This window comes from Emys orbicularis, chromosome 13 (genome assembly GCF_028017835.1).
Source record: "Emys orbicularis isolate rEmyOrb1 chromosome 13, rEmyOrb1.hap1, whole genome shotgun sequence".
In the NCBI taxonomy this organism is placed as follows: Eukaryota; Metazoa; Chordata; order Testudines; family Emydidae; genus Emys; species Emys orbicularis.
The window spans coordinates 26,252,005-26,278,576 of record NC_088695.1 but is presented as its reverse complement, the minus strand read 5'-3'; the positions used below and the strand labels follow the sequence as shown (position 1 = coordinate 26,278,576).

At 47.5% G+C, this 26,572-nt stretch overlaps 1 protein-coding gene across 1 annotated transcript in view; it reads left to right on the top strand.

The window, feature by feature from the left end:
* SHISA6 (shisa family member 6) overlaps positions 1–26,572 on the top strand; it is a 399,346-nt gene that overhangs the window by 71,806 nt on the left and 300,968 nt on the right. The window lies entirely within an intron of this gene.

The following is a 26,572-nucleotide window of genomic DNA, read 5'->3' as shown; positions in this document are numbered from 1 at the left end:
CAAGAGTGGGGATTTTTGTTTATTCAACTGATTTCCAGGTTGTGGGAATTTTGTTTTTGTTGTTTTTTTTTTTTGGTTTGGTATTACAAATATTTTATAAAATGATTTCTTACAGGTCCACGTACATATATTCTGTGTTCACATAATCTGTGATATACTGTACAAACATGAAAACACATAAATATACATATTGTGTGCTGTGTATGTTCTGTGTATATGTACTGTATATACAATCTATGTTGAAAGATAGTTGTAGCTATATTAGATAAGCAAACATATAATCCTGTTTAGGAGTTATGGTGATAACAAAACTGCAGGAGCTGGTGTTGAGTAACTTGTCACCAGAACCCCAAGGTGAATGTTCCTTTTATAACATTGTTGCATATGTCGGGGGTTTCTATAGTAGATGGTGCGAATGTTTGTTTGAACCAGTTTTGTGTTTACATTCCATATTCTAACAAAGTCACATTGGTACGTGGACAGTGGATCATATCGCTGGGAGTGCAAAGGTGTGCCACGTCCATACTAATCTGATTTTGTTCCTTGCTGACTTATGAGACTGTTGTACATTTATATAGACACAATGTATGTGGAGATGCTTATACAGAGCCAATGTACTATGTGTGGAGCCGTGTCCATGTGCCCGCCTGGTTGAACATACATCTATTGTTGTTTCCGTGGATGACCACCATTAAAAGAGTTTTATTTTTCATACATTTGCTGCACTTTTTAAAATTCTCCATGAGTGTCATCCAAAGCGGTGTCAGTCCTGTAGAACTTTCAGAGAAGAAACAAATATCTGTATATTGTCTGTGTATGTCTGTGTGTATTTAAATAAAGTTTATTGAGGCTGAGGCAGCACCCATGGGACGTGTAATGCACTTCCATCCTGGGTAGAGCACTGGCCAGGAGGAAGCAGAGGGACACACCACTAATCTTCTAGGGGAGAGGGGGCTAAAAAGGGGCAAGGAAGGACATGTGGATGGTGGGACACATGAGGCCTCCTTCAGAAATGGGGGTTTATTGTTATTTCATATCCTATCAGGGCCTGAGCTCACACTGAGCATGATGGGATATGTGTTTAGGCTGAGATGATGAGCATGGGGAGTGCACTCAGGCTGGGGTGCAGAGCACAGAGTGGTGTGTCCAGAGCACTTGGGACTAACTGCTGGGATCCCCTGGGCAGGGCCTGGCAACATGCTCCTCCCTCTCAGACATTTTAGTTGATCTTTAATCAATTTACTGTACAATATTGTTCAGTTACTTCTATGTGTAAAATAAAATCTACCTTCCTTCCTTAACTGAAGAGGCTCAGGGGGGTCTATTCTTCCTTAGATGTGCAGATAGATGATTTATACACACCAGCTGTTGGCTTTCCTGGGAGTTCCACACCATACATTCCCCATCAATAAGAAGATGGGAGACTAGATGATCTATACGTAAACTATAACTGATAGTCACGAAGATAGGAACATACTTTTCAAAGTGGACAACTAACTTTTGTTGCTTGAAGAAAATTGCCTGCCTTAGTTGTGTATGAAGTCAATCATCTCAGTGTTCTCTATCTGTTTGCCTTGGCCTTTGGGATTCATTTTAAACTGTCTACAGGTTTATATCACATTTAAATGGTATTTCAGTGTGGTTAACTTTTAAGGGCAAATTTTCAAGTTTGCACACCACTGTTGTGTCTTAAAAAGTGCATGCACTGATTGCACATGCAAACTGCCATATTTGCATGTATAAATCAATAAGTGGGCACATAAGTGTCTGTGTCACATTATCTATTTGCAGCCATAATTGTCTGTCTGTGCTCTGAATACAGGATTTTTTTGGATGCAACAGGTAGGTGTGACTTAGGAGCATTTTCAGTGGTACTTGTGCTCAAGTCACTTAGGAGCTTTTGAAAATCCTTCCAGGCATATCTGCTGCACTCTTGTTTGAAATTTTCCTGTTGGCTCTAACTGTCAGAATAATTGTACTTGTAGACAAAAGAGACTATGTCCCAGCAAGCATGCTGTAGCTTTCAGAGATTTGCTTCCAAATTTGAAAGTGTCCGATACAATTCTTCTTTGTAGAAATACAGCTTCATGTTGAGGCTTCATCATGGGTGATTTCCAATGTGTGAGGTGACTGCACTACCTCACCCTCTATTAACCCGACAGCTTTCTCCTGCCCCATTTATTACAGTATCATGCCAGTAGCTTCTGTCTCTGGTTTGAACAGAGCCTCGGGAAGTGCATCTTAATATTTCTTTGCACTAGGAGACACATTTTCTCTGTTTTCTCAACTGTCTCCTGTGCTATGGCAGCACTCCAAGTGCTGACTAATATTTTAGAATTAGGCTATTTTGGGAAGGAGATGGGGATGTGAGACATGGCAAAGCATCATGGATACCACATCAGTGAATTCAAGTGCCTGACATTCACAAGTTCCTGGGAGATTGTGATTTATGATTCTTGTATGACACTCTGCCGGGTGATGCATCACTGCCTGACACTAAAGTCTATAAAATCACTATACAATGTATTCTCCAAACCAGGGGAAAGGCCTCTACTCTCAGTCAAGTGCAGAGGATCGGGGGACACATCCAAAGTTTTCAAACCACAGAACTTCTTATTGGTGAGGTATAATCTCTTCTTTGATCTCCCTCCTCAGTCAACTACCCAATGAAACAAAGAAAGGGTCACTAAGTACTAGAACTTGTCAGATCTCAACTAATGTATTATACAAATGTTCTTTTGCTTACATTTTCTCCCTTGAATTGGGAGCTCTGTGGTTTTGATTGTACCAGATAATAGCCGCTTGAGGATATCCCAATTCCCAGGACAGATTCCATTCATCCTGCTCTGCTGAGGTATGGCAGGTCTTTGCTTTACCGGACGTGTTGAGCCATGGGTAGGCAAAGTATGGACTGATAACCTCAGAGAATGGACACACCCTGAAAAGTAGCCCTGCAAACCTGGCAAGGTGGGTTCCAATAGTCACTGATTCTCAATGATGCCAAATCAGATTTTCTCAGTTTGCAGGTAAAAGCGTGTTATTTCCAGCCCCACAAACTCAGCCTGGGCTTTTCTGATCTCGCTGATCATTGCTTGAAATAAAGATTCTGCACCCCAAATTATAACTTCAGTTTACACCAGAGCAATACCTTTCTCCCCTTTGGCACCTGTGTACCATAATTAGTTTTAAATGGGTTTGTGCAGGTGTCACTGGTTACATCATCTGAAGACACTAGGACTTCACAGGGATAGCTGATGAAATTTGACCTCCAGAACATCTGAGAAATAAAGAACCCAGCTTGCCTCTCAGATCCCAGAATGAGTTTGTGGGGCTGATACTTTTAAACTGAGCACAACAGATCTGGGAGCAATGAGACACAGTGGATATGGAGTCCTACGATGACATTATTACAGAGTCACATTTTAGGGTAGAAGTGTACTTTTACTGAAGTTTTCTTTGACCTTGTCAGTTCAAGCCAGACCCTCAATGGGATACAATGCCTGGTAGAAAATCACACACAGACATGTATTTTACAAACCTGGATGACTCAGCTGTCCCCACACAAAAACTCTGCCCCAAGCTATTTCCAGTAATTCTGCAGACATCTCTCACGCCTCTTACAGATCCGACAAAACTGAGCTCTTCCAGAAATCACTATGTGAAATATTTTGCTCTGGTTTTGGGTGGCTGTAGATCACTAATGTTACAAGCTTTGTAGCTCATTGCTGGTTGTGCCTATGCAAGCCGTTTTTCTGCAAGTCTTCCACCTTCACACTGGCACCGGTGCCTGCTCCCGTCCTGAGGCAATAGGTGGGATGCTAGTGCATAACCCCATGAGTCTACACAGTGCTGGTCTGGATGATGTGATTGTAAAACTCCTGGCAGCCTGCCTGCAATAGTCCACGTGGGGCTGCACCAGTGGCTGTGCAATGGTGAAACATTTGAAAAGTATCGGTGCAGGCAAAGTCAGTATGGTATCTGAGCACCTTACTATGCTTCAGGTCTCAATATGACATAGAAAACAATACTCTGCTATTACCTGCATGCACCCAGTGGTACCGTCTGGTGGCCCTATATTCCACATTTGCCCTGTGGTACTGGCCGGGTACCTCTATCCCACATTTGCCCTGTGGTACTGGCCGGTTGCCTCTATCCCACATTTGCCCTGTGGTACTGGCCGGTTGCCTCTATCCCATATTTGCGCTGTGGTACTGGCCGGTTGCCTCTATCCCACATTTGCCCTGTGGTACTGGCCAGTTGCCCCTGCTGTACCAGCTGGTTGCCTTTATCCCAGATGCTCCCTATTGTACCGGCAGGTGGCCTCTATCTCAGATTCCCCCTGTAGTACTGGTCAGTGGCCTCTGTTTCAGCTTCTCACTGTGGTTCTGGCTGGTGGCCCCTTGTTGTGGGTTCCCCCTGTGGTTCTGGCTGGTGGTCCGTTGTTGTGAGTTCCCCCTGTGGTTATGGCTGGTGGCCCCTTGCTGTAGGTTTCCCCTGTGGTTATAGCTGGTGGCCCACTGGCCTGGGGACTTCTTTTCTCATATCCAAGACTATTGATTTATTCCTTTAGCTGGTAATTTCTAAACTGACCACTGGCCATTTCTGTGCTCTGTATCTGCAATCAAAATAAATCCCTTCCATCAATGAAAAGGTATTTTGCTCCCATGTGCTCCAGGGCTTACATTTGGCACCCCCAGCACAGCATGGATACAAAACACCAAACTGAACACCTCCGAGATGGAGGTTACCGACCCTCCCATTGTATCCTTTCATCAGTAATCTGTGTGTGCAGCATGCCTGAGACTCCTTAAACAGGGAGGAAAATAACTCATATGCTGCCAGTTAAATGTGACTGAGGATGACTCTGGTAGGGTCAGTTTTCCATGAAAACATCCAGAATGCACTATGAATAGGTTATGCAAAAATTGCAGTTTAGGTATGTCGAGTCCCTGTGCTCATTAAACATTTGTTAGATCAGATCAATGGTGGGATGTCAAACAGCAGCCAGCTGCATCCCAATGAATCATTTTATTTCCATCCTGGATAATAACTAATCACTTTGATGGCATCTTGCTGTTTGTGCGCTGAAGATTGCTTGCATTCTGATTCCAGATTAATTTGAACCATTGCGTAGCTGCTGCTAATTGTATTGACTTGGAAATAGGCTCGTTAGGATGTTGAAACCCCTTCACAGCGTCGTAGAAAGATTTTGTGTATACAATAGGGCATTTCAATCCACTCCCTGAATTATTTAACCAACTTCAGGCATGACAAACTATTTATCAGCGAAGTCCGGGCAGCGTCTCTGCTTTAGCCCCGTGACTGGCCCGGTGGGAGGAGAGCCGGAGGGGAATGTCTGTCTCAGAGGCAGTCACAGGTCAGGAGCTGGCATCAACACCACAAGACTGCCTGAAGCATTAGGGCAGCCTGTCGTTGCCAGCAGATTGCTGTAGGCACTGAAGGAGGTGAATGTGGAAGTAAGGAAATGTATCCATATGGAACAGCCTTTGGCCGGGGGCTTTGGGCAGCAAAATAGGCTGGGTTCAGGTATCCTGATCTTCTCCCCTTGGTCACCCAGGAGGGGCGCTTCCCAATTAGATAACAAAATGTGGCCCTAGCCCCCATCTAGATAGATTTCAAAAGACCCTGGCCTTCCAAACTGGTGCTTCCCACCTTAGCAAGTGATGGGCAGAGGGGCAAAGGAGTTTGTAAAGCCTGAGGAGACCCTCTCTGACTTTATTGAATAAACAGCAGGGAAATGAGCAGTGGTGGTAACCAGGAACAATGGGCAGTGGGGCGCATGGGGTGAAGCAGGACCCAGTGAAACTTACGTAGAGCTGTGTGCCCTCAGTCACTCTACCGCGGGATCTGACCAGAGCCTGCTCCCTGTAACAAGGGAAAATGTCGTCCTCAAGTTGCCCTGGTGATGCATGTGATGAGACACGGCCTTCAAGGAGCCCCTCACCACTCCCTGTTGGCTGCCCCCTAATTAGGCCTAATTATGAGCAAAAGGTGCCCCCCCCGGACACAGATAGGATTTGGGGGATCATCAATGGGGACTGGGGAACACTGCATGAACTGGCTCATCACTTGTGCCTCAGCCAAGAAAGAGTTAACAACCCGCTGTTGTGCTGGAGCTGCCCACTATCAGCTCCAAATACAAACTGCGAGTCGCACCCCGGGTGTGCACATATTCGTACATGGCCGTGTGGCATGGAGTTTTTCCAGCTCCTGTTTGGGACGGGCACATTACCCATGGGTGAGTTCTGCAGCTTATCCCAGATGAATGCCGGTAAAGCCATCGCACCAACCACTGCACCAGGTATCATGTGGATGTCACCAAAACAGATTTAGGCCCAACACAGTTTAGCGCTTGTATCTAAAGTAGCTGTTGACATAGATTTCACACATAATGTGCACGTATCCAATTTATGTAATATTAAATGCTCTGTTAATGTGAGTGAATTGGGAATTTCACCCAGTCTGTGGGATATATCATGCCAAACTCATGCTGATGGTAGCCCACTGCCCACTGCATTTTTCTTAGTCAGGATTGTATTCACTAACCTACACCTGCTGGACACTGGCTGACACCACCCTACTTGCTGAGAAAGCAGAGATTCGATTCCTGTTGAAATCACCTGTGCAATCTCAGCCAGCCAGCGCTATTTCTGTGGTTAGAGAATTGCCTTGCTTTAGGATGTGTCTACACATGAAAATTAATCTGAATAAGGGAAGGTGTGAATTAAAGCAGATTTGCTATTCCTGCTTATCTCCATGTCTGGGTGTTCTTATTCCAGAATAAGAGTACTCTGTTCTGAATTAGCTTAATAAAATAGATTAAACTAATTTGGAATAAGGCACTCTTATTACAGAATAAGGCCTGGTCTACACTGGGGGAGGAATCGATCTAAGATATGCAATTTCAGCTACGAGAATAGCGTAGCTGAAGTCAACGTATCTTAGATCGACTTCGAATCACTTACTTTGCGTCCTCGCAGCGCGGGATCGACAGCCGCCGCTCCCCCGTCGACTCCGCTTCCGCCTCTCGCTGTGGTGGAGTTCCGGAGTCGACGGCAGAGCGATCGGGGATCGATTTATCGCATCTACACTAGACGCGATAAATCGATCCCTGATAGATTGATCACTACCCGCCGATCCGGCGGGTAGTGTAGACGTACCCTAAGTGTCCAAACACAGAGTTCCAGAATAACTCCAGTGTAGGCAAGCCCCTAAACACCTTTGTCCTGGAAACTCCATTTTTACCCAGTGTAATCCTCACTAGGGCTTCACAGCTGTGTTTTCGGTGGATAGTTACAGTAATCTAGCTCACTAGAATGGATTTCTTTTCCTCTGCATTGTGTGTGTTATGTCAAAATAAATTACAGCACCTGAAAAGAAATGACTGCTTACTACTAAATGCCCTTCCGCAGGAGGGATTCTGTCAACTATTCAGTGCTGTTTTGGCACTTAGCTTTAAATGTGGAACTGTAGACTGCTGAAAGCCTGCCTAGTTATGCTCCCAATACATGTACCTAGGGAGCTACTTACTCTAGTTTTCTCTTTGGAAGAGTTTATTTTTCTGTATTTATCAGCTAAAATTTGGTCACAAAAATGGGCCTGTTGTTTCCTGCATTGACATCATTTAACAGCTGAGGTTGGTTGCTTGCCTACAAAGGATTGTTAAGTAAAATTAAAAATTCTCAACTGGAACTGGCATCCAGGGCTCCTTCAGCATTAAAACAATTTGTAAAGCACAAAAAACGGATCTATTGTTGAATGTTTGACATTCAGGGCCCAGAATGAGAGAATCTGTGATTCTAAGCATCAGTCCAACACACCTAGAACCCTGAAATAGTCTAAGAGGACCTAAGAGATCCTTTCATAGGCACCAGCAAACTCTGTACTAACAAATCACCGTCTATTGTCCAAATGAGCCAATACTGTTTTTCCATTCTTCTTTGGGATTGTTTTAAAGTCTGTTGGGAGAGAATATTGTCTAGTGATCTAAGCAGAGTACTTGGAGCCGTGAGGCCTGGACTCTTTTCCTAGCTATGCCACTCACTTGCGGGAAAATGATTTGACTGCTCCGTGCCTCAGTTTAACCAGCTGTAAAGTTGGTACAATAAAGTAGGGTTACCATACGTCCGGTTTTTCCCGGACATGTCCGGCTTTTTGGTAATCAAACCCCCGTCCGGGGGGAATTGCCAAAAAGCCGAACATGTCCGGGAAAATACCGGCCGGGCATTTCCCCTCCCGCGGCTGCTCTGCTCCTCCCCTGACTCTTCGGCTCTGTTTAAGAGCCGAGCTGCCCGAGCGCTACCGGCTTCGGGCAGCCCCCTTGCCTCCGGACCCCAGCCGCCGGCCAGGCACTTCCTCTCCTGGGCTCCAGCTGCTCTGCTCCGGCGGCGCAGGGTCCGGAGGCATGGGGGCTACCTGAAGCCGATAGCGCTCAGGCAGCTCGGCTCTTAAACAGAGCCGAAGAGTCAGGGGAGGAGCACAGCAGCCGGAGCCCGGGAGGGGAAGTGCCCGGCCGGGGGCACAGGGTCCGGAGGCATGGGAGCTGCCTGAAGCCCGAGCGCTACCGGCTTCACGGTTTGCCGGGCAGCCTCCAGACCCTGTACCCCCGGCTGGGCGCTTCCCCTCCCGGGCTCCAGCTGCGCTGGGGAAGCGCCGGCCAGGGGCTCAGGGTCTGGGGGCTGCCCGGCAAACCGTGAAGCTGGTAGCGCTTGGGCAGCCCTTTTCGCGTGGCTGGGAGGGAGGAGGGGGAGTTAGGGCGGGGACTTTGGGGAAGGGGCGGAGTTGGGGCGGGGCCGGGGTTGGGAAAGGGGCGGGGCCAGGGCCCCGTGGAGCATCCTCCTTTTTTATTTTTTAAATATGGTAACCCTAAATAAAGCAAAGGTTACAGAGGTGTGAGTAGAGCTGCGCAGACAGCTGGCAATAGGCTGTTCATTCAACAAATTTAGCCCTGTTACCTGATTGCAAATTTTCCACCAACAGATTTTTGCTGATTTGTTCACTCTTTGTAACTGTTTGTGCAGGTGGCCTTTTTTTATTGGCCAGGAACCTGTGGCTGTGAATACTTTGTTGTTTATTATTTGTATCATGATAGTGCCTAGGGCCCAATCAAGAAGCAGGACCAAATTGTGCTACGTGGGATACAAACACATCAGGAGATGGTCCATGCCCCAAACAGCTTATGATCTGCGTATTCCTTCATGTATCAGAGGGGTAGCCGTGTTAATCTGAATCTGTAAAAAGCAACAGAGGGTCCTGTGGCACCTTTAAGACTAACAGAAGTTAGTCTGTTAGTCTTAAAGGTGCCACAGGACCCTCTGTTGCGTATTCCTTCATGTCATCGATATATACGAGTCAGTAATGGAGCATATACCGCCTGGTAGAAAGTCAATCCAGGCACATGCTCAGTTACTGAGTTAATGCTGTTTTACTAGCTGGGCTCAAGAGGTCAGCTCCATATTCCACTGCCCAGCAGTGTTGCTAGGCGTTTCACATTACAACTAGATGTTGGCTTTAAGGGACATAGTGTTACAGAGCTGTGGTCCGCTAAGCCACATGGGATTATTTCTGTTCCCCAGTTGGGTGATTTACTTTTATAAACTACTTTCACATCTTACCCAAACAAATTTTGGTTAAATGACTTCGCTACATTTTCCACCAACATCCACAGCAGCAAAACTTCACTGCACAAATGTTTGCAAAGAGCAGTCACTCTGCAAATGGGGCAGTCTGTAAATTACAGAAGAATTTTTTAGTGATTTTCAAGAAAGACCCACTCACTCTTGTAACATTGAAACATACAGGATCCAGGACTCACCCAGCCAACCCACAATGTGTTATGTTATTTCTGGACAGTCCCGATCAGGAATGTGAAGAGATTTGATAGGGGAATTGATGGCCGTTCAGATTATAGACCCAGTGCTGTCTCACAAATTGTTTCCAAGTTAACACATGGGATGGGATGTTGAACACCTTCTCTGAGAGCCTCCTTTCCTGCTGAAGCTTAGATTCTGTGGTCATGAATGTGCTGCCGAGTCCTTACTCCATTCCTAGCCGTGGACACGGGGCCGGAGTTAGCGTCTAAACTCATCCCCTTCCCGGGGCTTTACCCTCAAATGATAACACACCATAAACCTCAGCCTAAGCTCCCTCCCCCAACTTGCCTGCTTATAAAGGTTTCCTTCTGCCCTAGTTCTAGCCTAAAATGTCACAGCAACTCCTTTTTTCCTGGTGGGAGCTAAGAGGACCCATGTACAGCATGACCTGGCAGTAATTAGCCTGAAGATTAAAGTAGGGTATTCGTGCCTGAGCCTATGGTGACTCAATAGAAGAGCCCCATGTTCCTGGACAGGGTCTGAGGGCCTCATTCTCGCTGCCTTGCACTCAGGCAAAGTGAGTGCACATTTCAAACACTACCAGATCACAAGGAGCAAGGCCGAGACGAATCGGGCCTTGGAGTCTGACCCCTTGTTGCTGCTGCTGGTGGCAGGGCTCCCCAATGGGACAGGGGAGCCAGGAAGAGCAAACTGCTACTGCTCTCCACACTTGCCTGACAGCTACTGCCCTGTGGGGTGCTGGGAATTTCAACTGCCATTGGAGTCAGCACCTTTCAGGATTGGGCCCAAAGTGTCCAGTAAGGGGCCATAGCACCTTGCATTGTTTTTACCTGCTCCCTCAGGCTGTGTTACTCCTTTGGCCACCACTCCAGACTCTCTGGCTGTGCCAGGCCAGGCCAAATCCCACAGGCTGTGAATCTTTTCATGCTCTCTGTCTTCAGTATCCTCGGCTGTGACTGAGTAGGGATCCCCTATTCAGAGGCTGGCTGTGAGCTGCTTGTTTTAGGGCTTGCAGAACATTATCTTGGCCAAAGGACACCTTCTTCCTGCTCCCTTCTGCCTTGGTGTCTGGTCTTCTTCCTGATCCTCCGGCTACTCTCTGACTATCTGGTCCTTTCGTCCGTCTCACATGGATTCCCTGCTAAGAACAGTGAACAGGTACCTCAGGACGTGTCAGCTTCTCTGGGGAAGTAACTAACCTCAGCTCAGATTCACCCAGGTTCTGCTAGCCCACTGGTTGCCACCGATGGTTCTGTGTGTACCTTGGACTGTAGGCTCCAAATCCTGCCATAGTTATGGCGCCTGGCATTACAACACCACTGTGGTTGTCCAGCTGCCATTTAGCTGTGCCTGCTCCAACCTGCGATGGAACTCGGGCTGCTGGCGGTTGAAAGCCTGTGCCCACAAGTGAATGGGAGGCAGCCCTGGCTGGGACAGCGAGGTTGTAGACTGCTAACAGGTGGACAGCACTAGGTCCAGCTCAGATAGACCAGGAAGTTTCTCCTTCTAATGGGACACTGGCCCACATCCTCCAAGGTATTTAGGTGCCTAACACCCATTGAAATCAGGAGCCTAAATACCTCTGAGTATCTGGGCCACTATTCCCAGGTGAAAAGGGGCTGCACTCTGGGGCAGACAAAGAAGCATTAGAGATTTTGCATAAGCCATTTCAAAGAGTTTTGATCAAGTTCTGATGTTGCGTTAAGGGGAATAGAGCTCAGCCTTCTTCCACCCACCAAAATAGATGATGCAGTGTTAGAGGTTGGATTCTGAAGTGGGGTCGTGGGGTGTGCATGAACATATGATTATTCCCCTCTATTCAGCATGGGTGAGGACACATCTGGAGTACTGTGTCCAGTTTTGGGGCCCCCACTACAGAAATGATGAGGACAAACTGGAGAGAGTCCAGCGGAGGGCAACAAAAATGATTAGTGGACTAGTATCAGAGGGGTAGCCGTGTTAGTCTGAATCTGTAAAAAGCAACAGAGGGTCCTGTGGCACCTTTAAGACTAACAGAAGTATTGGGAGCATAAGCTTTCGTGGGTAAGAACCTCACTTCTTCAGATGCAAGTAATGGAAATCTCCAGAGGCAGGTATAAATCAGTATGGAGATAACGAGGTTAGTTCAGTCAGGGAGGGTGAGGTGCTCTGCTAGCAGTTGAGGTGTGAACACCAAGGGAGGAGAAACTGCTTCTGTAGTTGGATAGCCATTCACAGTCTTTGTTTAATCCTGATCTGATGGTGTCAAATTTGCAAATGAACTGGAGCTCAGCAGTTTCTCTTTGGAGTCTGGTCCTGAAGTTTTTTTGCTGTAAGATGGCTACCTTTACATCTGCTATTGTGTGGCCAGGGAGGTTGAAGTGTTCTCCTACAGGTTTTTGTATATTGCCATTCCTGATATCTGACTTGTGTCCATTTATCCTCTTGCGTAGTGACTGTCCAGTTTGGCCAATGTACATAGCAGAGGGGCATTGCTGGCACATGATGGCATATATAACATTGGTGGACGTGCAGGTGAATGAGCCGGTGATGTTGTAGCTGATCTGGTTAGGTCCTGTGATGGTGTTGCTGGTGTAGATATGTGGGCAGAGTTGGCATCGAGGTTTGTTGCATGGGTTGGTTCCTGAGTTAGAGTTGTTATGGTGCGGTGCGTGGTTGCTGGTGAGAATATGCTTAAGGTTGGCGGGTTGTCTGTGGGCGAGGACTGGCCTGCCTCCCAAGGTCTGTGAAAGTGAGGGATCATTGTCCAGGATGGGTTGTAGATCACTGATGATGCGTTGGAGAGGTTTAAGCTGAGGACTGTAGGTGATGGCCAGTGGAGTTCTGTTGGTTTCTTTTTTGGGCCTGTCTTGTAGCAGGAGGCTTCTGGGTACACGTCTGGCTCTGTTGATTTGTTTCTTTATTTCCTTGTGTGGGTATCGTAGTTTTGAGAATGCTTGGTGAAGATCTTGTAGGCGTTGGTCTCTGTCTGAGGGGTTGGAGCAGATGCGATTGTACCTCAGTGCTTGGCTGTAGACGATGGATCGTGTGGTGTGTCCGGGGTGGAAGCTGGAGGCATGAAGGTAGGCGTAGCGGTCGGTGGGTTTTCGGTATAGGGTGGTGTTAACGTGGCCATCGCTTATTTGTACGGTGGTGTCTAGGAAGTGGACCTCCCGTGTAGATTGGTCCAGGCTGAGGTTGATGGTGGGGTGGAAGCTGTTGAAATCATGGTGGAATTCTTCCAGGGTCTCCTTCCCATGGGTCCAGATGATGAAGATGTCATCAATGTAGCGTAGGTAGAGAAGGGGCATGAGTGGACGAGAGCTGAGGAAGCGTTGTTCCAGGTCAGCCATAAAAATGTTGGCATATTGTGGGGCCATGCGGGTGCCCATAGCGGTGCCACTGGTCTGGAGGTATATATTGTCACCAAATTTGAAATAATTGTGCGTGAGGATAAAGTCACAGAGCTCAGCAATAAGTTGTGCTGTGTCATCATCAGGGATACTGTTCCTGACAGCTTGTATTCCATCTGTGTGTGGGATGTTTGTGTAGAGAGCCTCTACATCCATGGTGGCTAGGATGGTGTTTTCTGGGAGGTCACCAATGCACTGTAGTTTTCTCAGGAAATCTGTGGTGTCACGGAGATAGCTGGGAGTGCTGGTGGCATAGGGTCTGAGTAGGGAGTCCACATATCCAGACAGTCCTTCAGTGAGAGTGCCAATGCCCGAGATGATGGGGCATCCAGGATTTCCAGGTTTGTGGATCTTGGGTAGTAGATAGAATAACCCCGGTCGGGGCTCTAAGGGTATGTTGATTTGTTCCTGTGTTAGTGTAGGGAGTGTCCTGAGTAGATGGTGCAGTTTCTTAGTGTATTCCTCAGTGGGATCTGAGGAAAGTGGCCTGTAGAATTTGGTATTGGAGAGTTGTCTGGCAGCCTCCTTCTGGTAGTCAGACCTGTTCATGATGACAACAGCACCTCCTTTATCAGCCTCTTTGATGATAATGTCAGGGTGGTTTCTGAGGCTGTGGGTGGCATTGCGTTCTGCACGACTTAGGTTATGAGGCAAGCGATGTTGTTTTTCCACAATTTCTGCCTGTGCACGTCGGCGGAAGCATTCTATGTATAGGTCCAGACTGTCATTTCGACCCTCAGGCGGAGTCCATGTGGAGTTCTTCTTCCTGTGTTGTTGGTGGGAGGGTATCTGTGTATCAGTGCGGTGTTCAGTGTTATCTTGAAAGTATTCTTTGAGTCGGAGGCGGCGAAAGTAGGCTTCCAGATCACCGCAGAACTGTATCATGTTCGTGGGTGTGCTGGGGCAAAAAGAGAGTCCCCGAGATAGGACAGACTCTTCTGCTGGGTTGAGTGTGTAGCTGGATAAATTGACGATATTGCTGGGTGAGTTAGGGGTACCCCTGTTGTGGCCCCATGTGGCAGGTAGGATTTTAGACAGCTTACGGTCCTTTTTCCTTTGTAGAGAGGTGAAGTGTGTAATGTAGATCTCCTGTCTTATTTTAGTAAAGTCCATTTGTGTGGAGGGTTGGTTATTTATGAAAGTCTCCAGGTTGGAGAGCTCTTTCTTGATGTTTTTCTGTTTGCTGTATAGGATGCTGATCAGGTGGTTCCTCAGTTTCTTTGATAGTGTATGGCATAATCTCTCACTGTGGTCTGTGCAGTATGTAGATAGCAATGGATTTTTCACCTTCAGTCCATTTGGTATGATGTCCATCCGTTTGCATTTGGAAAGGAAGATGATATCTGTCTGTATTTGTGCAAGTTTCTTCATGAGGTTGATAGATTTCCATTCCATACGGCTAAATGCAGTGCCTTGCATGGTGTCAAGTATCAGAGGGGTAGCCGTGTTAGTCTGAATCTGTAAAAAGCAACAGAGGGTCCTGTGGCACCTTTAAGACTAACAGAAGTATTGGGAGCATAAGCTTTCGAGGGTAAGAACCTCACTTCTTCAGATGCAAGTAATGGAAATCTCCAGAGGCAGGTATAAATCAGTATGGAGATAACGAGGTTAGTTCAGTCAGGGAGGGTGAGGTGCTCTGCTAGCAGTTGAGGTGTGAACACCAAGGGAGGAGAAACTGCTTCTGTAGTTGGATAGCCATTCACAGTCTTTGTTTAATCCTGATCTGATGGTGTCAAATTTGCAAATGAACTGGAGCTCAGCAGTTATGCGAAAGCTTATGCTCCCAATACTTCTGTTAGTCTTAAAGGTGCCACAGGACCCTCTGTTGCTGATTAGTGGACTGCGGCACATGACTTACGAGGAGTGGCTGAGGGAACTGGGCTTATTTAGTCTGCAGAATAGAAGAAGGGGGAGGGGATTTGATAGCAGCCTTCAACTACTGTACCTGAAAGGGGGTTCCAAAGAGGATGGAGCTCGGCTGCTCTCAGTGGTGGCAGATGACCAAATGAGGAGCAATGGTCTCAAGTTGCAGTAGGGGAGGTTTAGGTTGGATATTAGGAATCACTATTTCACTAGGAGGGTGGTGAAGCACTGCAATGGGTTACCAAGGGAGGTGGTGGAATCTCCATCCTTAGAGGTTTTTAAGGTCAGACTTGACAAAGCCCTGGCTGGGATGATTTAGTTGGGAATTGGTCCTGCTTTGAGCAGGGGGTTGGACTAGATGCACCTCCCGAGGTCCCTTCCAACCCTAATCTTCTATGATTCTATGATGTATGCACCCATGTCTGAGTGTGAGCACCAGTGTGTATGCGCCTGTGTATGTGCAAGCACCCATGTGTGTGCGTGTGTGCACTCATGTGTGTGCACGCAAGTGGGGAACTGGTATTACCATTCCTTCCTCCCAAGACAAACTTACATGGCTATCAGATGAACTGCTGTTTTAACAGACAGCAACATGGGAGGTTGAGGGAGGTCTCTGCTATGAACAGGGCAATCTGTAACCCTTGCTCTGAAGCTAGACCCTATGAGGGGCTGACCACCCTTGATTTTAGTGTGGGCTGGGGGCAGCGGTACTGTCTGATGGGAAATTGGATCAAGCCACTCCCTGGGACCCAAGGATGCCTTCAGGGCTTGGAGGCAGGAGGGGCAATGGCCCTACCTGGCAAACCCCCAAAGACAGAGGATATCTGCCACCTGCAGCCCCTCTCAATTTCCAATGCAGGAGTCACTCAGGAGATGGGAGTTGGGGAGAGGCCAGCAGATTCCCTGAAGGCACCACTAGTAAGTGGCCAGATGTTGGTGGGGAGAGAGGGAGGGCTGTAGAGGTCCCGTAGAGGTCTGTTGACTTCTCTGTTGCAGGACCTTCCACTCACAGTCCTCACTGCTCCTCCTCAGCCTGGCTCTGATAGACACCCTGTGCAGGCTGAGCCCCCTGGGTCCTACAGGGTGTGGGGCTGGGACAAAGCCGGGTGGAGGTGGAGGAGCTGGGTAATTTGCAGGAACTCCCAGCTCAGCCTGTTTGTCTGAACTGATCTCTCTGCAAAGCCGTCACCTTTCTGGTTTACCTGCAGGCTCCTCAGTACTGCTCCAGGCCCCTGGGGAGCGATAGCGGGAGGGGTTTGATTTGGTTCAATAGGAGAGTGCTGAGGAAGGGATACTGAGAGAAGGAGGAGGGGTGATGGGCGCTAACGACGGTGCCAACGAGAACAGGCTGGAGAATGGAATTTCCCTCCCATGGAAATTTCATATTTGGGGGGCAAAAAATCCTCTTGAATCAGGACAAAAATCGAAATTGTTTGTTGGAGAAAAAATTCTGAATTTGTTTCCAAGGAGAACCGAGACTGAATTTTTCAGCTTGCTCCTGGTGGGGCAAGTCCTCCAGCAGCCGCTTCCCTGTGCTGCCCGACTGCAGAGAGTAGGAGGCCTGCAGAGCCAGCTGCCATAGGGGCCCGGGGGCTGGGGGAGCCCAGGCTGGCAGGCGCTCTGGCCTGGATACTTGCACCAACAGGGGTGGAGCTAAGGGAACAGGCTGCACCAATCCATTCAGCCAGCTCCATGGTCACCTCCCCTGGGGTTCGAGATACAGGGTTCTCTGCAAGGGGAAGGACGATGGGCATGTGGCTGCTTTTCAGCATAGAGCCTCTGTAGATGTTCCTCCTGTCTGTCTAGGCACCTCTAGCACCTTCCTCTGCATCCTATGTGAGCGCCCCGTGCCCCATGACAGTGGGGTAAATGAGCAGTGTGAAAATCCAGCCTGGCCTTTTACTTTTCCATCCAGGAAGGTAAAACTAGGTAAGAATTCCTTTTGGTGATAGCAAATGTTCTCCTTCTGCTACGTGCTATGGCTGGCACCGCTGGGATATGCAGACCTGACTGACTGCAAGGCCCGGAACAAAGGAGATAAAAACAGTGGGAATTTGAGTAGCAGCTGCCCAAGGTTCCTCTTTCAGCAGGAAGGAGTTCAGCTATGGATGCCCCCTGTAATAGGGGTCGTTGTGGGGCCTCAGAGAGTAAAGCCAGCAGGGTGAAGGGAGACTGCTGTTGAGTGTACGCAGCCCCATCCCTTCTACCTCTAGTGCTGGGACAGGAAGTTGCTCCTGTTTCTCTCCCAACGCTTTGGAGTGGGTTGCTGCTGAGTAGCCTTCCCTGCCAGCTGTTTGCACAGTGCAGAGGTGGAGGGCGTGGAGACCAGTCAGTTACCAGGAGGTAGAATTCATCATGAGGACAGTATAAATGCAGGAGTGTTGTGGCACAGAACGAGCCGTGCAGTGCTTCCTGGGTCTGTCAGAATACTTGAATGGGGGAGCATTTGACGCACAGTGGCTTTTGCTGGTGGTTATTTATGTTGCTCTCTAATGGCTGGAGTTTGAATTGTTAAAAGCAGAGCATCTTCTGCTGTGGGAGTCTGCCTCCCACTGCCAGGGGCCCGCTAGACTCATGGCTCTTCCTACCACACACAAGGGAGCCATAGCAGGAAATGCCTAGGAGACCCCGCCCCTTCACCTCAAAAGCAGAGTGATCCATGGTGATCCATACCATTGTCACGACAGCCCCCTTCAAGGGAGTGATTGTGAGGACCAATTGTTCAAGATGCAGCAGCCCCAACAACACCACCTACTGAGTGCAACAGATGGCTGGGAGCACAGCATGCCACCAATCCACACACTACACGTGCCCCCAGCCCCTTCTATATCCATGCCAATGCTTTGGTGCTGATCTCTAAAGCCCGCAATGGACCAGGGCTTCATTTTTGTAGGTGCCTTCAGAGATGCTGTAGTTACCTTCTCAAGGTAGAAGTGAGATGAATCAGGGTCGTCCTTCGAAGCAGGTCCCCGTGTGCGGGGGATTCTCTGCTGCTGGAGATCAGGCTGAGTTTGCATCTTGCTGCTATCCAGCCACAATGGAAGGTACGTCACTTTGCACAGGCCTTTGCTCCATATCGACAGCTGCAGAACAGACAGCAGTACTTCTGCTCGAGGCAGACAATGGAGACCCATCCCGCTTAAAACGCCACACAAACAATGGAGTATGATGTTTTCAGATGGGAATAGTTCTCTTTGTAACTGTGCATCTGACACTTGGCTATTATTGGGATGGGTGCAATAAAAGGCGTGGATAGAAAGAACCTGGGGCTTGTCAGTAATTCATAATACCTGAAATATGCAGGCAACCAGATTCTGCAGCACAACTGGGATTTGAACCATGGGCCTGATCCCAAAACCTCTGACATTGGGTTCAATGGGCCTGGTACCTATGTTGAAAATGCACTTGTGCATTTCAGTAGCTGGCCATCCCCCCAGACCTGCCTACTTTTCTGTCTTGGTGGAACATACAATAGGTTTTGCTTTGTTCAGATATGTCCCTGCTCTGATCAGTGACTGTAAAATGGTAGATTTCCCTGGTCTTGTGTCGCAGTGGCTCTGTAATAAAAGTGCTTAATTTATAATTAAAAAGGTGTTTTATCTAATGACCAGCCTTGAAACTGACCATGGGACCTGAGAGTCAAACTGGGTTCTCTGGCTGTGCATCATCACTATTAATAAGTGTCCTAATCCTAACTGAGGTCTCTAGATGCTACTGTAATACAAATAATAATAAATGTTTTCCAATTGCAAATTTAGTTCAAATTCTGCTGAGAATGCATGAGATGGAATAGACTCCAGCTCCTACTCCCAAAGCTGGGTTGGCTCTGTGGGGCTAAGAGGAGGAAAAGACTTTACAAATGTTAGCCAGTAAAGTCAGCAGGGAGGACTCTTCACACAGCGAGTGGATCTGCTGAATAAGAACATCTGAGTTTTGCATAGTCACATTTCTAAGCAGATCTGTACTTTAAATGAGGCCATTTCTGTGCACACAACTCAGAGGCATCTCTTTGGAAATGAGTTGTTTCAGTACAGTTTTATCTGAATTTTGTAAGGACATATTTGAGTAACTCTTATAACATCACATGTAACTCGGCTTTACTGTCTACAAAAGTTGCACATTTTAGTTTAAACTATTATTAGTAATTCTTATTTATTGAAGATGTGCTCAGTGCTGTACAAAGCAGAGATACTAAGATACATAAATCAGTGGAATGTCACCATTTGGGATACTGGGCTAAATTCTAGTCACCCCAGCTCAAAAAGAGCAGAAATAGAAATGGGTTCAGAAGCAGGTGATGAGAATAATTAGGGGCCTGAATTAGGGACTTAATATGAAACGAGATTGAAAAAGCTCCTTAGAGAGGAAACAAAGAAGAAGGGACAAGATCAAAGTCTGTAAAATAATGAAGGGGATTGAAAGGATAGATCAGCAATTCCTGTTCACTATCTCCTGTGATACAGGAAGTAGTGGACATTCAATGACATTAAAATTGGGAAATTTAAAATTGAGCAAAGGAAATACTTTTTCATGCAGTGCACAAATTATTCTGTGGAACTCTCTGCCACAAGAAATAACTGAGGTCAAAAATTGAGTGGGATTTAAAAACAGATTGGACATTTATATGGGTAGCAAGATTATCCAGAGTGTTCATAGGACACATTAAAATTAGAGCGTTTGAAGGGATAGAAACCTTCCTCCTTCAGGCATAAGCCAACCTCTAACTGTTTGGGAATTTACCTGGGGAGAAGTAATCCCACAACTTCCCACTGCAGAGTTTCTTCCCAGTCTGGCCCCATCTAACAACCCCTATGTTGGAAGCAAAGGGAGAGTGATGTCACCCAACCACTTCCACTGCAGAAAACAGGAGTTTGATCTATGAGTGCAGTCAGGGAAATTCAGTCCTACTGAAAGTGCTGCTTACTGTGTCAGACTGGAGCTGGGCACTCTGCAAGCTGGGGTGGGGGAGTCAAGCTCTTGGCATTTCCAGTTCCCAGCGAGTGCCCCTGAGGACTGGCGTCTGAGTTCTGGGCAGGAACAGAAGGGTGGATGGCTGGGTTGGTGACTTCATGACCCTTCTGCTGTGTGTTAAAGTCCATGGATTCTAAAGCCTGTTCATAGCTCAGCAGGCAGCCATGGGCCTGCCCAGCTTTGGAGACCCAGCCAGTTGTGTTCTGCCTCTCAGTGGCAGGCAGGATCTTCTAGTCTTTCCCGCTGTGGCAGAAAGTGAACACAAGCAAAACACAGCCCCAAAGGGATGGTTTTAGTCTTGTTACTGCAGAGTGCCGAGAGCAGGCCTCGGGGATTGGAACTGCTGATTTGTAACTGTGCGGTGACTTTGCAAGTCAAATTCCAGGCATGCTTGGGCCCTGCAGGGAAGTGATAAACGGTGGGGCAGGAAGATGGGCTGCAGGGTTTGTGCCCAGCTTCCGTCAGCACCCTGCCAGGGCACGTCCATGCAGACTTGTACTGGCCCCACGCTCTGCACAGTCTCTATCTCCTCTGCTCTGCCTATGAAGAGTTTAATCACTGCAAAGGCGAGGCCCCACTCCATGCTCACATACTGCATGGGGGTGAAGCACAGTAAAGGAGGTGGGACATCCGTGTTCTATTGTGCTGCTCTTCCTGCAGCCAAACAGAGACCCTGATACTTGGTCGTTGTTGGTAGGTGGGCAGATCTGTGCCCCGGCTGTTCCCAGCTTCTCTCTGTGTTTTGAGCCCAGTGGCACATCCTGACACGTACAATCCACTCATGGCCTATTGACTCCATATCTGCCTGCTGATACACCCTCTCCGTGCACAACTTAGCAACGCCTCTAGCCAAGCAGTGTCAGTTCCAACTTGTCTGTTGGTGAGGGATAGTGAAAGGCCGTGCAAAATAATCATACCTCTCTCCCTGCCCCCCAGGAATCTCTCCCACAATCCCTGTAGCTCCTCTCTTTCCAGGTACATGTGGGGCTGCAGCTGCTTCTGCTGCACTCGGAGCGTGCTCTGATGTCATCCATTGACTGAGCCGCATACTCCGCATATTCCAGGGTGATGGTGTCAGATCCCCAGCAATGCTTCCCTCATCTCCTGCCCACAGGGGGACCATTCTGAACAGCAACAAGCCTCTTGTCTTATTTTGCAGGATCCCCAAAGTGGCTGGCAGTCCATTGTAATTCTTCACATGTGTGCGGCTAGGATGCAGTGTCTGACACTGCGTGAGGGATGCAGACAGTGAGAGCCAGCAGAGCAGGGAAAGCCACCAGGACAATGTGTCCTCAGCTTCCGTCATTTTATGGTTTTAGAAAAAAACCCGAGCATGTCTCACGCCTTCCCTGCGAGATCTCTCTCTTCACCTCCCTTGTGCTATTCACCCTCGTGTTCACTGCGGAGCTTTCGCCTGAATAACGGAGGGGAAATGCAAGAGCTGCCGTGCTGCTGGTTTCGCTAAACAAACACTGATGGGCTGCTGACTTCTTTCTCTTTTGCAGATAAGATGGCAGCATCTTTAAATATTTACACCGAGTTACTGAAAAAGATGCTTAATCAAGAGTGGCAATAACACTGATAATTCTTTATCAGTTTATCCAGTGTGCTATTCTCCCAAAACTCCTCCCAGCAGGGGGGTGAATACTGTTACCCTCATTTTCCAGAGCAGGAAATGGAGATGGAGTGGGGAAGTGGCCTGCCTCAGGCCTGCGGCAGAATTAGAACTCAGGACTGACTGTGGTACAAGGACCTAGATATAAAGACAGGTAGAAGTAGTAAAAACATGGGGATAGAATCAACAGAGAGCCTCAAAAGCAGAAAATGAAAAAGAGGGAGAGGAAAGAGAAGGATGGAGGGAAAGAGGGAATTGTAAAAAGAAAATGAGGAGGAAGAGAGCAATAGAGATAGGCAGGGGTGGGGTGGGGTGGGGGGCTGGGGACTGAGTGAAAAGAAAGGGGCAACAGGACCCAAAGGAGACACAGTGAGTCAGTGTCTTTCCCTGGGGATGGGTGCTTGCAGGTGTTCCCTCTCCTTCAGGCTGCAGAGCGATTGCAGCTGAAACCCCTCTTGTCACATGCTCCTGGCTCCTGCCTACGGGAAGCAGTCCTTGTGGAGCTGAGATGTGCCTGCAGGGGAGTTTTGTTTCAGATACTCGAACAAATCAGAAGGGACCAGGCCTGTGAGGTTAATGGTGCCCGCGAGGGAATCCCCACAGGCTGTCTCTCAATCAGCAGGGCTGGCTGTGGCTCTAGGTGGTAAAAACCCACCCAGGAGCTATATAGGCTTACCTGGCTGTGGCTTTTCTATCAGATCCATGAAGAGCTGGCTACAGAAATAGCACAGTGTGAGAAGCTACTTCGCAGTCTGCCGGTCTCCAGGCTATTAGCAACTGGGCCATGAGTTTCCTTCCCCTTCAGTCTGGAGGGTGGAGTGGGACTCAGACCCTTCCTACCTTCTCTGGCTCTACTGCTGGCAGGGAGAGAGGCCTCCGGGGCACTGCCCACCCCAAAGCACTGCACTCATTTCGCTTGTGTTCAGGACCCGCACTGGGCAGGAGTTAGAGCTGACGCTTTATTTTGTTACGTGAAGTTTTGAAAAATTCTTAGCAGTCAGTATGACATCAGGGCTGCTCCCTGCCCCACTGCAGGTTGTCTCTAAGCAGCACAACCCTGCTCTCAAGGACTTCAAAGGGCTGGTCTATACATGGAGTTATTCTGGATTAGGGATTCAGATTAACTCCATGTATAAACACTCGTATTCTGGAATTTTAGTGACGTGGTCCCGATTGTCTTAACCCATACAGGTTTCAGAGGGGTAGTCAGTATCAGCAAAAACAACGAGGAGTCCTTGTGGAACCTTAGAGACTAACAAATTTATTTGGGCATAAGCTTTCGTGGGCTAAAACCCACTTCATCAGATGCATGGAGTGAAAAATACAGTAGGCAGGTATAATTATACAGCACATGAAAAGCTGGGAGTTGCCTTACCAAGTGGGGGGTCAGTGCTAACGAGGCCAATTCAATCATGGTAGGTGTGGCCCATTCCCAACAGTTGACAAGAAGGTGTGAGTATCAACAGATATCACACACAACAGATATCCCACCTTCTTGTCAACTGTTGGGAATGGGCCACATCCACCATGATTGAATTGAGTTACTGTCTTATCCTTTTGAAATAGCAAAGTGATAACATAAAGTTCCAGAGCTGTTGAATGACTTCCTGTTTGGATTTTATGGCAACACTATGCAGAAGGGTTTGGCGAACAGCTGGGGCATGACCCTGCTGCAGGACCTGTACCAGATGACCAGAGACCTGATGGGGATAGACTAAGGAGGAACATTTGAAGAGAAGTGGGTAACTACAGGATTGATCCTTTGAGCCTTCTGAGTTTTGTGCTGACTGAGAGGATAGATAATTTATCCTAAGAAAGATTTGCTGCATCTTTGAGTAAATAAACTTAAACCCTCCCTGACTTTTCTCTGTAAGAACCATCTCTGTTCCAAGCTGCAGTAACTATATACACTGTAAATACAGCAGACTAGGGTAATGTGTTCATCCTGCATCTATCCACTCATTTCACTCCTCCACAGGAAATAATCCAGGCCTTGAGTCCCAGGCTTCCTGACCTGCCTGAAGCTATGATGGAATGCTGCTCTTTGGGCCTCTTTTGGAGGTAGCCCTAGCGCTCTATCTAGGGCGGCTCCCTATCCCATGTTATTCCATAGCCATGCCTATTTTGTCAGATAGCCCCCTTCTTTGTAAGCCGCATGTGGGCCTCACACTAGCTTTTGAGGCCCCCAAAATGTGATACATAGGAACATTTCTATACACTGCCATCACGTTGCATCGCAATGCAAACCTCACATCACTATGATGCACAAGACTATCCCAACCCTATGACTGGCGTTGTACTTAAAGCTTTCTAATATTACTGACCAGAGGCTGCAAAGCCAGCCCTAGGAAGAGTGTTGCTTTACTCACACTTTGTGCAAAGTATGTTTATTCTGCTTGCATTGATCCCTTACCTGCTTCAGTAACTTCTGATCTTTCAGAATTCCAGGTCTTCTGAGTAGAAATCTTCAAGGGGAGGAAAACAATTCTAAATTCCCAAGTTGACATGGGGAAATAGGAGCTTTGGAGACTTTGGAGGCAGCGTTCTGAACACACACACACACACACACACACACACACACACACACACACACACACACACACACACACACACAGAGGTTTGCAGGGGCATTGCTGCCAGAGCAGAGAGGTTAAGATTCCATCAGCCAGATGTGTCAACACAAACCTCCTCACAAAGGGAGACCGCGGGCAACGTTACCTGAAAGTGTTCTTTCTTGCTGTACATCACTGTGGTTCCTTTCTGCAAGGAGTGAGGGATGAAGCACTGCAAACCAGCAGCCCACAGTACAAAGCAAGCTGTGGATTGCAAGGCCTGCGTTAACAGCTTGGGGGAACATGCTTGTTAGCAATCTCTATTGCACCATTTCCCTAATGGAAGAAGACAGTGGGGACATGCCCAGAGGCTGGTGTTTCTGAACTGTAAGGATTTTAGCACTAGCAAGCAAGGTATTGATATTGTGCAGGGGCTACATACAGATTTAGAAAGCGTATGCTGCTAAATTAGTCTCACCACCCAGCGTGATGGAAGTTCAAAAGAATCCCAGGCTTCTGTTTTGCATATAGAACACAAGAGCCTCTCTTTGCTGAGGTCCTTTGATGGCTCCTCTGATGTACAGTAGCTGCAAATGATGAAGAATTCGACACCAAAATGAAGATGGGGAAGCAGAGGAAACCAGCAGTCAAGATGTCACATTGTCACAGTCCCAGAGCAAGGGATGTACCTTCCCTGGCAAGGGCTGACGTGGGACCCAAACATAAAGATCACTTTCTGAATGTGATGTGACCTGCACAGACATTTATCCTATTGCAAACAGTTCTGACACGTGCAGCAGGCTCAGCTCACCTCAGGCTTGACCTCTTCTGATACAGCTGCTGCCTGTGTGCCATGGTTGTCCTGCTTTGAGTGTTGGGGCAGTAATTAAGCTATCAGGACATTCTTCCCAACAGTGCGATTTATCTGGCTGCGGAATAGCGATAGTTGGAAAATGTTTGTATCTTTTTCATCATGGAAAGTTTTGACTAAAATGACAGAGTTTCAGCTCTTTTCCATGGATATTTTTGACTTTTTGGTGAAAGCTGGAAACCTCAACATTTTAGGGCAAAAAGTTTCAGTTTAAAACCAAAAACATTGATTTGGACATTCTGCAGCAATGCCTCATGGGAGTTGGAGTTTGGGTGAAACGTGCCCCCGCTGTCATCTGTGGGCCAAGCGCCCTGGCTGAACTACAACTCCCATGATGCAGTATGATATCCCTTCTTGCTGAGCTGCCATGGCACATCATGGGAGATGTCTGGCTGGGGAACCTAGCTCATAGAGCAGAGTGGGAGCATGAAATACCTGAACTACAAGTCCCATGAGGCACCAAGGCAGCATTTCCCAGTAAAATGTTTTTGGTTTTCAGCTGACACTTGACAGGTTTGGGGTAGTTTTTCGACAAAAGGCTAATGTTTCTGTTTAAAGCAGACATTTTTCATAAACATTTTGTTTAGTCAAAACTGAAATTTTCCATTGAAAAATGGTTTTGAGATAAAATTTTAGACCCACCTGCTGTGGAATAACCTCTGGAGGAAACAATGGAGGATTTGGGCTTCTAAAAGTAGTCTGGACAAAAAGAGCAGTAATGTTTTGGGACAGAGTGGATGATCTGCTAGGACTTTTCCATCCCTGACTCCCCTGGCTCAAGGGTTTGTGTTCTGCTGAATTGTTATACCCTGCCTGAGTAGGTGAGGGATTCTTGTGTTCTGTGGTAGGCATCTAGCTGAACGAGGCCCCAAACTTGCTTTAGAGTCCAGTCGCTATTTGCCAGATGCCAATAGCCATGGAGAAATTCTTTCCAGTCATCAAAAGTCAGCATTTTCTCTCTCTATTTGATGTGTGGGTAGAAAATAGCCCTGTGTAGCATGCTGATTTCTTTGAAGCTATACCTTTCGGGGTCCCAGGGTGACGTAAGAGGTCTAGGCTGACTCATTCTATTTAAGAGTTTCTCCCTCCAGCCAGAAATAGCTTTGTGTGCAGCCATAAAAAATGAATCAATTAATGTCTTTTATTAAATGGAAATGCAGATAAATCAGGGGAATGCAAATCACTCACTGTGACTTCTCCTCCCTCCCAGCTCTCTTTGAGTCTGGGTTGTTGGTTTTTAGGAACCCTTTTTGAAAGTTGCTTCCAAGTTCACATAGATTTTTTTTCCTGATGATTCCCAGACACTCTGGTTTGGGAAAAAGAAGTGTCAAGAAGATACTGCAGCAAGCACGGGGAGATAATTATTTTGCTAGGAGAATGAGAAATGAACAAGGTGTCTCAGGCCAAAGAGAGCAGAGTAAGACAGTGCGTAGGTGGCAGTGAGGGAATGAGGA